Raw genomic sequence first — 8,139 nt, forward strand, 5'->3', positions numbered from 1 at the left:
CCAGGAGCAGTACTACCGCAACCACAACAGCAGCCAGTCAAAGGAGGCAGGAAAAACGGAGGAAGCTCCAAGGAAGAAGGAGGGGATAAAAGGAGACGTGTACGTGATGATTCCACCCAAACCTTTCCAACGCGGACCCCCTCTTAATAGTATGGCTTTCCTACGACTCAAATCCACCAAAAAGAAACATAGAAAAGACGCCGTCTTCGTCAGTCTTCGAGGGGCACCCAATTGTCTTGTGCCTAGCAAAGAAGTGTTTGGAAAACTCATGACACACGATTAGTCCGCAAATGCGTTGTCATCAATCACCAAAACACTTAGGGATAAATATGTCCTTACACCCGTTGACTCACCTCTTCCATTACCAAGCTCCATTACTTGCTCCAAGCTCCATTTTCGCCCGATCTCACTCCCTAGCCAACCAAACTTGTTGATTTGCTCGGGAGTGGTTGAGAAGGCCCCGATCTACACTTCCACCAAGAGGTATTTGATTCCCCCCACTAATCCCTTGCGGATCTTGTTACTCTTGGGTGTTTGAGCATCCTAGACGGTTGAGGTCACCGCGAAGCCATAGTCCATTGTGGTGAAGCTTCGTGGTGTCGTTGGGAGCCTCCAATTGAGTTGTGGAGATTGCCCCAACCTCGTTTGTAAAGGTTAGATTGCCCCAACCTTGTTTGTAAAGGTTCGGTCGCCGCCTACAAGGACACCAATAGTGGAATTACGGCATCTTGCATTGTGTGAGGGCGTGAGGAGATTACGGTGGCCCTAGTGGCTTCTTGGGGAGCATTGTGCCTCCACACCGCTCCAACAGAGACGTACTTCCTCTCAAAGGGAAGGAACTTCGGTAACACATCCTCGTCTCCACCATATCTACTCTTGGTTATCTCGTGCCTTTACTTGTGGAAGCTTATTTGTTCCATATATCTTGCTTGCTTGTGTTCCTATCCGTGTTGCATCATATAGGTTGCTCACCTAGTTGCATATCTAGACAACTTACTTTGATGCAAAGTTTAAATTGCTAAAGAAAAGCTAAAAATTGTTAGTTGCCTATTCACCCCCCTCTAGTCAACCATATCGATCCTTTCAATTGGTATCAGAGCCTCGTCTCTTTATTAAGGACTTTACCGTCCAAAGAGTATGGTTGATACCATAGACGGTGTGGAGGAACACTCCGGTGTGAATCCTATCTCGTCTACGGGCGATGGGGGAACCTCGGTCTCTCGTGAGGAGTTCAATGTGGCCTTGGAGACATTGAAAACCTCCATGACGACCGAAGTTGAGAGCATGTTTACTAAATTTCTTGAGGGGCTTAAACTATCCACCGCACCGTTGAAAGTGGGTGATCCCGCCAACAAGGTGACGGATGCTATCCCCGATAAGGGGGAAGCTAGTAGTGAAAAGGCTCCTTCTTCTAGTGGTAAGAATGGCACCGGCATCTTTGCGCATGTGGAACCACCACTTGTTTATGGTGGACCGATTCCATCCACTCATTTGAATCATGGCGGTCCTCCTCCTAAGATTGTGAAAAATGAGGACTTTGATTCTTGGGTTACCGCTTTAAATGTCATTTAAATCATGTGAACACTAACCTTTGGAGAATCATTGAAGAAGGTTTTTATCCGCATGATCCAAGCAAGTTCACTCCTCGAGAAGCCGCGGATAATCAATTCAATGAGAATGCTCTCTTCATCATTCAAGATGCAATTCCACCCGAAGACCTACCTCATCTTCGTCCCTTCGCCTTGGCCAAAGATGCATGGCATTGTGTTGTCTCTCTCTACCGGGGAAGCGCAAGCATTCAACGCTCCAATTATGAAGTGGTACAAGATGAGGCCGATGAGTTTGCAATGAAAGAAGATGAAGAACCTCGTGAGCTTTATCGGAGAGTGACCAAACTCGCGGTCTCACTACGAAATCACGGGAGCAAGGACACGGATGACAATTGGATCAAGCACAAATTCCTCAAGGCAATGATGCCCTATCACAAGGCCATGTCCTCCTCATTCGTCAAATACCAGACTTCCACACTTTTGTCACATCCCTAGTTCTGGCCTGACCTATGCTTGCTTCCATGTGTGCATCATGTTTAAAGTTCATGAAATTTGAAATGGGGATGACCAAGCCCTAGCACCAAAGCAATGCAAATAGGTTCAACTTCAAAATATTTTCAAAGAACCCAAATTGGTTTGCAAAAATGTTCATGATTAATGGAAAAGGGTGAAAACCATATCCAGAGATGATGGATATTTTTCCAAGACATTTTTGGATTTTTGAATAAACCATATTGTATTTGAATTGGGGCATTTAAATACTGTTAATATTTTTAAATGCTCCAACAATTCTGAAAATAGTTGAGGGCCTCTGTAATAATTCAGTTAATGCCCACAATTATTTTCAGGATTTATTAAAATGATTTGGTTTGTAAACTAAGTCAAAACAGAGCAAATAAATAGAAAAACAGAAATAAAAGAGAGAAGCCCAGCCACTTACCTGGCGCTCACCTGCAGCAGAGCCGGCCCAGCTTCCGTTCCGGCCCCCACCGCCGCCTCCCCCCCCTGTCGTCTTCCTCCTCGCCAGAAGGACAGAGGCGTGTCGCCCGCGCGCGCGCTTGCCCCTGGCCACCTCCTGCTTCCTCCCCGAGCCCTCTAGCGACGCCACGGAGACGCCCTCGACCCCCTCGACCGCTATCCCTTCTCTCTGCTCGCTCTAGCTCTCTCCCTCCCTCGATTTGGAGCACCACCGAGAGCCACCGGAGGGCGCCGCCGTTGCATCCATAGCCACCGGCCACCCCTCTCCCTTCTGCTGAGCTCAGAAGCTCCACCTCGACCCCCTCTTCCTCCCCACCGAGCCAAGCCCCTCGGGAAGCTCTGCATCGCCTCCACGCCATCGTCTTCGTCCTCGACCGCCGCCGATGGTCGCCGTCGATTCACCGCCGTTCGTGCTTCCCCGAGCTCGCTGACCCTCCCTGCATGATCCCCGTGAGCCCCTGCTTCGTTTCCCCCTAACCCCATGTCCGATTTCGAGCTCTAGCCGCCCCTCTACCGGAGCTGAGACGCTCCGCCGCACGTGCTCGTCACCGGCGAAGCCCCGGTGACCTTTTGGTCCCACGCCTGCGTCCGTTGCACTCATAATGTCCCGTAGAGTAAAACTAGTACGGCAACCGTCTCGTTTGCACACCGCAGCGCCGGTCCCGCAAACCCCCGAGCTCCGGCCGCCGCCCGGCTCGACGCCGTCGTCATTCCCTGCCACCCCAGCTCCAACCACCGTCATCGTTGGATGGGCCACACCGCCAGCTACCCGTAGCACCCAGCCGTTCGCCCCGCCGTGCCCCACAGCACCATTCCCAACTTCGCCGAACTCCGGCCGCCGCTTTGGAGCTCGCCATCGTCAGCTCTGGCCTCCCCACGACCCAGCGCCCGCACCGTTCGACGCGCGGGAGCAAGGGCTCTCCAACGAGCCCAAGCACAGCCTCACCGTGCCCTGTAGCGTGTTTCCGACGGCCGCCACCGTCCCGGGCCTCGCCGGCGTCGAGACGCCGGCGGGATTGACCCTACTGACCAGGGGTTTGACCCTGTTGACTACTGACCATGTGTGCCCAGTTTGACCCCCTGGGTCAATGACAGGTGGGGCCCAACTCTGTTAGTTAATTAGGATTAGTACTAATTGAATTAGTTAAACTAATTACCCCTGCTGACACTGACAGTGGGCCCCGTGGCTATTAATTTGATTAGTTAGAATTAATTAACTCTGTTAGTCACCTGAGTCACTGACCAGTGGGCCCCACTGGTCAGGTTTGACCCGGACCAGCCCCTGTTGACCTGCGGACGTCATGCCAACGTCATGCTGACGCAGTAATGTTTTCTGGATTTATTTTAATTCAGGAAATTCCAGAAAATATTCTAAACTTCAATAAATCATAGAAATTCAACCGTAGCTCAGAATTAAATAATTTATATATGAAAAATGATCAGAAAAATCCAATCTATCCATCTGTACTATTTTCATGCATGTTAGAACAACTTATAGCTGCTGTTTAGCACAAATCATATAAATGGCATTTAAATAACCACATGTGGAGTTTGAATTTGAATCTTGGATTCAAACCAACTTCATTTAATCTGGTTTAGTTGCATCAGCACAAATCATATCATATTGCCATGTCACATTCATGCATCATATTGTCGCATTGCATTGATTGTGTTCTTCCTTGTTTGCCGGTAATTGTCCCCTCTCGATAGACGTGTACCGACGATGTGATCGATGACACCGATGAAGAGCTATATTATCTTCAGAAGTGCCAGGCAAGCAAAACCCCCTTGTTCATTCCGATAAAATCCCACTCTCCCACTTCTGCTCTCCTTTACTGCATTAGGACAACAACGACATATTTGCTACTTGCTGCGGTAGCTGAACCCCTTTATCCTTTGCATGACCTGTCATTGCCATAGTAAATAGATGAAACCCACTAGCATGAGTAGGAGTTGTTTGAGCCCTGTTGTGCCTACTCATTCATGCTTGTTTGTCATGCCTGCTACTGCTTAGAGTTGAGTCAGGTCTGATTCATCGGGGATGAATCAGAGGTATGTGAACATGTCCTACCATTGAGAGCTAAGTGTGTGAACACGATTTGGTAAAGGTAGCGGTGAGAGGCCATGTAGGAGTACATGGTGGGTTGTCTCATTGCAGCCGTCCTCAGGAACTGAGTTCTGTGTTTGTGATCCATGATCAGTTACTACCACACATTGGGCTCCGGGCGCTCCAAGCCCTCTCGACTTATTAATCAACTTGATCTCTGTCCAGGAGTTGCAACTAGTTTCTGGTGTTTGTAGGTAGTGTTAGTAGTCTACCAAGTGGCACCCGATATAGGTGGGCTTGGGACAGACTAGGCACAGTGGCACGGTGTACCAAGTGGCACCCGGATGGTGGGCTTGGGAACCCTGCTCACATCGTTTGGGGCCGTGAGCGACACCCCGGCCGGATCTCCTTGCGGATGGAACCCGAATAGGCGATAAACCTGGACGAGAGACTTGTATGGTTAGTCAGGTCGTGGCCGACTCCCTCGCCCGGCTTCCGCTTGAAGGTTGCCGAGGTACATGACGTGTACAGGGCGATAAGTGGCGAGAGCGTGTGTGAAGAAGTACACCCCTGCAGGGTTATCATTATCTATTCGAATAGCCGGATTCCTCGGATATGGAAACTTGGACCCCTTGTACAGTTCATAGACAAGTGAAAGTGGATACTCTAAAATACGCAAGATAAGCGTGAGTGCTATGGATGGCGTTCTCGTAGGGAGACGGGAGCGGAGCCATAGTGGTGTATTGGTATGGTGAATATGTGGACTCGTGTGCGCCACCTCAAAGAGTTACATTGCAGTCGTAGTTCAGGTTAGCCACCGAGTCAAAGCTAGCTTGCTGCAGTCAAACTCCACCATCCCCTTTGTTGATAAGGATGCATATGTAGATAGTTCTGATGTAAGTCTTGCTGGGTACATTTGTACTCACGTTTGCCTACTTTATGTTTTTGCAGAGAGACTTCAGTCTCACTAGTAGTTCCGCGTGGACTTCGACGTTTAGCTTGTTACCTCAGCTACGATCTTGTGCCCTCGGCAGGATCTGGTAGATAGTCAGGCTTCTCAGCCTTTTTCATTTCTAGATGTCTGTACTCAGACATGTTAAGCTTCCGCATGTGCTTTGACTTGTATGCTCTGATTGTTGGGTCATGAGACCCATGTTTGTAATATCTCGCTCCTCGGAGCCTATTGAATAAATACTTGAGTTGTAGAGTCATGTTGTGATGCCATGTTGTATTTGCACATATCGAGCATATTGTGTGTATGTTACTGAAATGCTTGGTATGTGTGGGATCTGGCAACCTAGTTGTTTATCCTTGGTAGCCTCTCTTACCGGGAAATGTCTCCTAGTGTTTCCACTGAGCCATGGTAGCTTGCTACTGCTCCGGAACACTTAGGCTGGCCGGCATGTGTCCTTCTTCATTCCTGTGTCTGTCCCTTCGGGGAAATGTCATGCGATGAATACCGGAGTCCTGTTAGCCCGCTACAGCCCGGTTCACCGGAGTCCTGCTAGCCCAGTGCTACAGCCTGGATTCACTCGCTGATGACCGACACGTTCGATGTTGGGTCATGGATGCCTGTCCCTGTAAGTTTGTGCCACTTTGGGTTTACGACTAGCCATGTCAGCCCGGGCTCCTTATCATATGGATGCTAGCGACACTATCATATACGTGTGCCAAAAGACGCAAACGGTCCCGGGCAAAGGTAAGGCGACACCCGTGGGAATACCGTGCGTGAGGCCGCAAAGTGATATGAGGTGTTACATGCTAGATCGATGTGGCATTGAGTCGGGGTCCTGACAGCTTTGGTATCAGAGCTTGACTGCCTGTAGGATTACCAAGCCAAACTGGTCGAAGTTGAGTCTAGAAATGCTTTAGTTATATAAGGGAATTGATTGTGGGATGGAACGTAAGGCTCTTTTTACTCCTTATACCTTATGCCCTTCTGATCTGAGTCATCTTATCTTTCCTACGGGGTTAAGGAAGCAGGCTTATTCTTCTTTCTATTAGGATCACGTGTTAGTAATCCGTAGATTTATAAGATTGTTGGATTTAAGTCTCAGTTCAGTTCCTACTACTTCTGTATGTTAACTGTTGATCTCCAAACCTTGATATTATGATGATCAAGTGGTTATGCCACCATTTTGTAGCATGTCTCAAATCTTTTCGAGCATTTACAGCCGTTATGCTGTCCGAGTCATCCCAGGTTTCTAAATAGTCTGAAGCAATTTGCAAATCCCTTCCTCCCGTTTCGATGTTCCTTTGGGCCAGATTAACCACACTAATCGGTGAGTTGAGGTACTCTGCTGCCTTGACATATATGTTGGAGTTATTATTATGACCCTAGGTGTCTAGAGTATCACCTAGTAGTCCAGTCATGCCTTGTGTTCCCAGTGTGATGATTCTGGCTATCATTCTCGAAAGCATCCCGTGATGCCAGTTAGTAGTAGGTATTCTATTCCTGGGTTTTCGAACCGAGATTCACTCTATTTACTTCATGTTGATAGTGTTTGCTAGTTCCTTTAGGATATTAGTAACTTTGCGATAGTCCTCGAAGTTCGTGGTATTTCCTTCTTCCAAATACTATGAACCACTTTATGGCAGATGTTTATTGGATCAAAAGATCACAATTAGAGTACTCTTGAGGAGTTCTCCATTCATAAATTGTGACTCTGCCAGTCCTACCTCTCTGCATGGGTTATCCGGAAGAAACATGTTGAACTTGGTTCGACATACTAATCTATGCATCCACAACTCAGAAAATTATATGTTCTTTTGAGTTGTTCTCTTTAGTTGCATTCTGACCCTCGTCTATCAATTGATAGTCAAGAGTATGCGTGCATTCGTTTATCGAGGCCTATTACTCTTGTGGTCCGTCAAGCCATTCTATTCCGGAATAACTAGGAGAAACAAACTCCAGTACCTCATCCATATCCAGGATCGAGTCAAAGAAGTTGTCTTCCACAGATCAGATGCAATCCAGCTTTTGATTCTGCTCTACTCTGGAGTATCACCCCCTTTATGTCAGGATTTTCATGAGAATTGCTCCAGCCCTTGTGAATTCTTGACGTAGTGATACTTCTCGCCATCATTTTCATTTCTCGCTTCCGTGTTGTTGCAACCGGAGTGCCGACAAGTGAATCGTGATGTGTGAACTCAATACTCCTAGCAACCCCGTTGCTTGGTAGTTAAAGGACAATAATTTCATTCTTAGCATGTTGGTTATTGAATCATCATTCTAAGATTGATCGTGCTACCTAGTCCATTCTCCTGGTTCACTCCTTGATCGATGAGTTAGGATTATTTCAAATCCTCGCTCTATTGATCATATCGTCTTGCCCTGAAAAGCAAGATTGTCCTCGAGCTTAGTAACATATCGGTGGTTCGTGATTTTTCAATTATCTTCTCGGAAGTATTACCAGGTTGTCACCTGACCACTATGTTGAGTTCGTGATCAAGTTGGTTTATTCCTGTAAACCACCCCTTCTCCAAGAGTCTGTGTTGGATACCCCTGAGCTAGACGGTTAAGCTGAGCAGCAACTTGGAGAGTTGGAAGATAAAAGCTTGCCT

Source organism: Triticum dicoccoides, chromosome 5A, assembly GCF_002162155.2.
Source record: "Triticum dicoccoides isolate Atlit2015 ecotype Zavitan chromosome 5A, WEW_v2.0, whole genome shotgun sequence".
Classification (NCBI taxonomy): Eukaryota; Viridiplantae; Streptophyta; class Magnoliopsida; order Poales; family Poaceae; genus Triticum; species Triticum dicoccoides.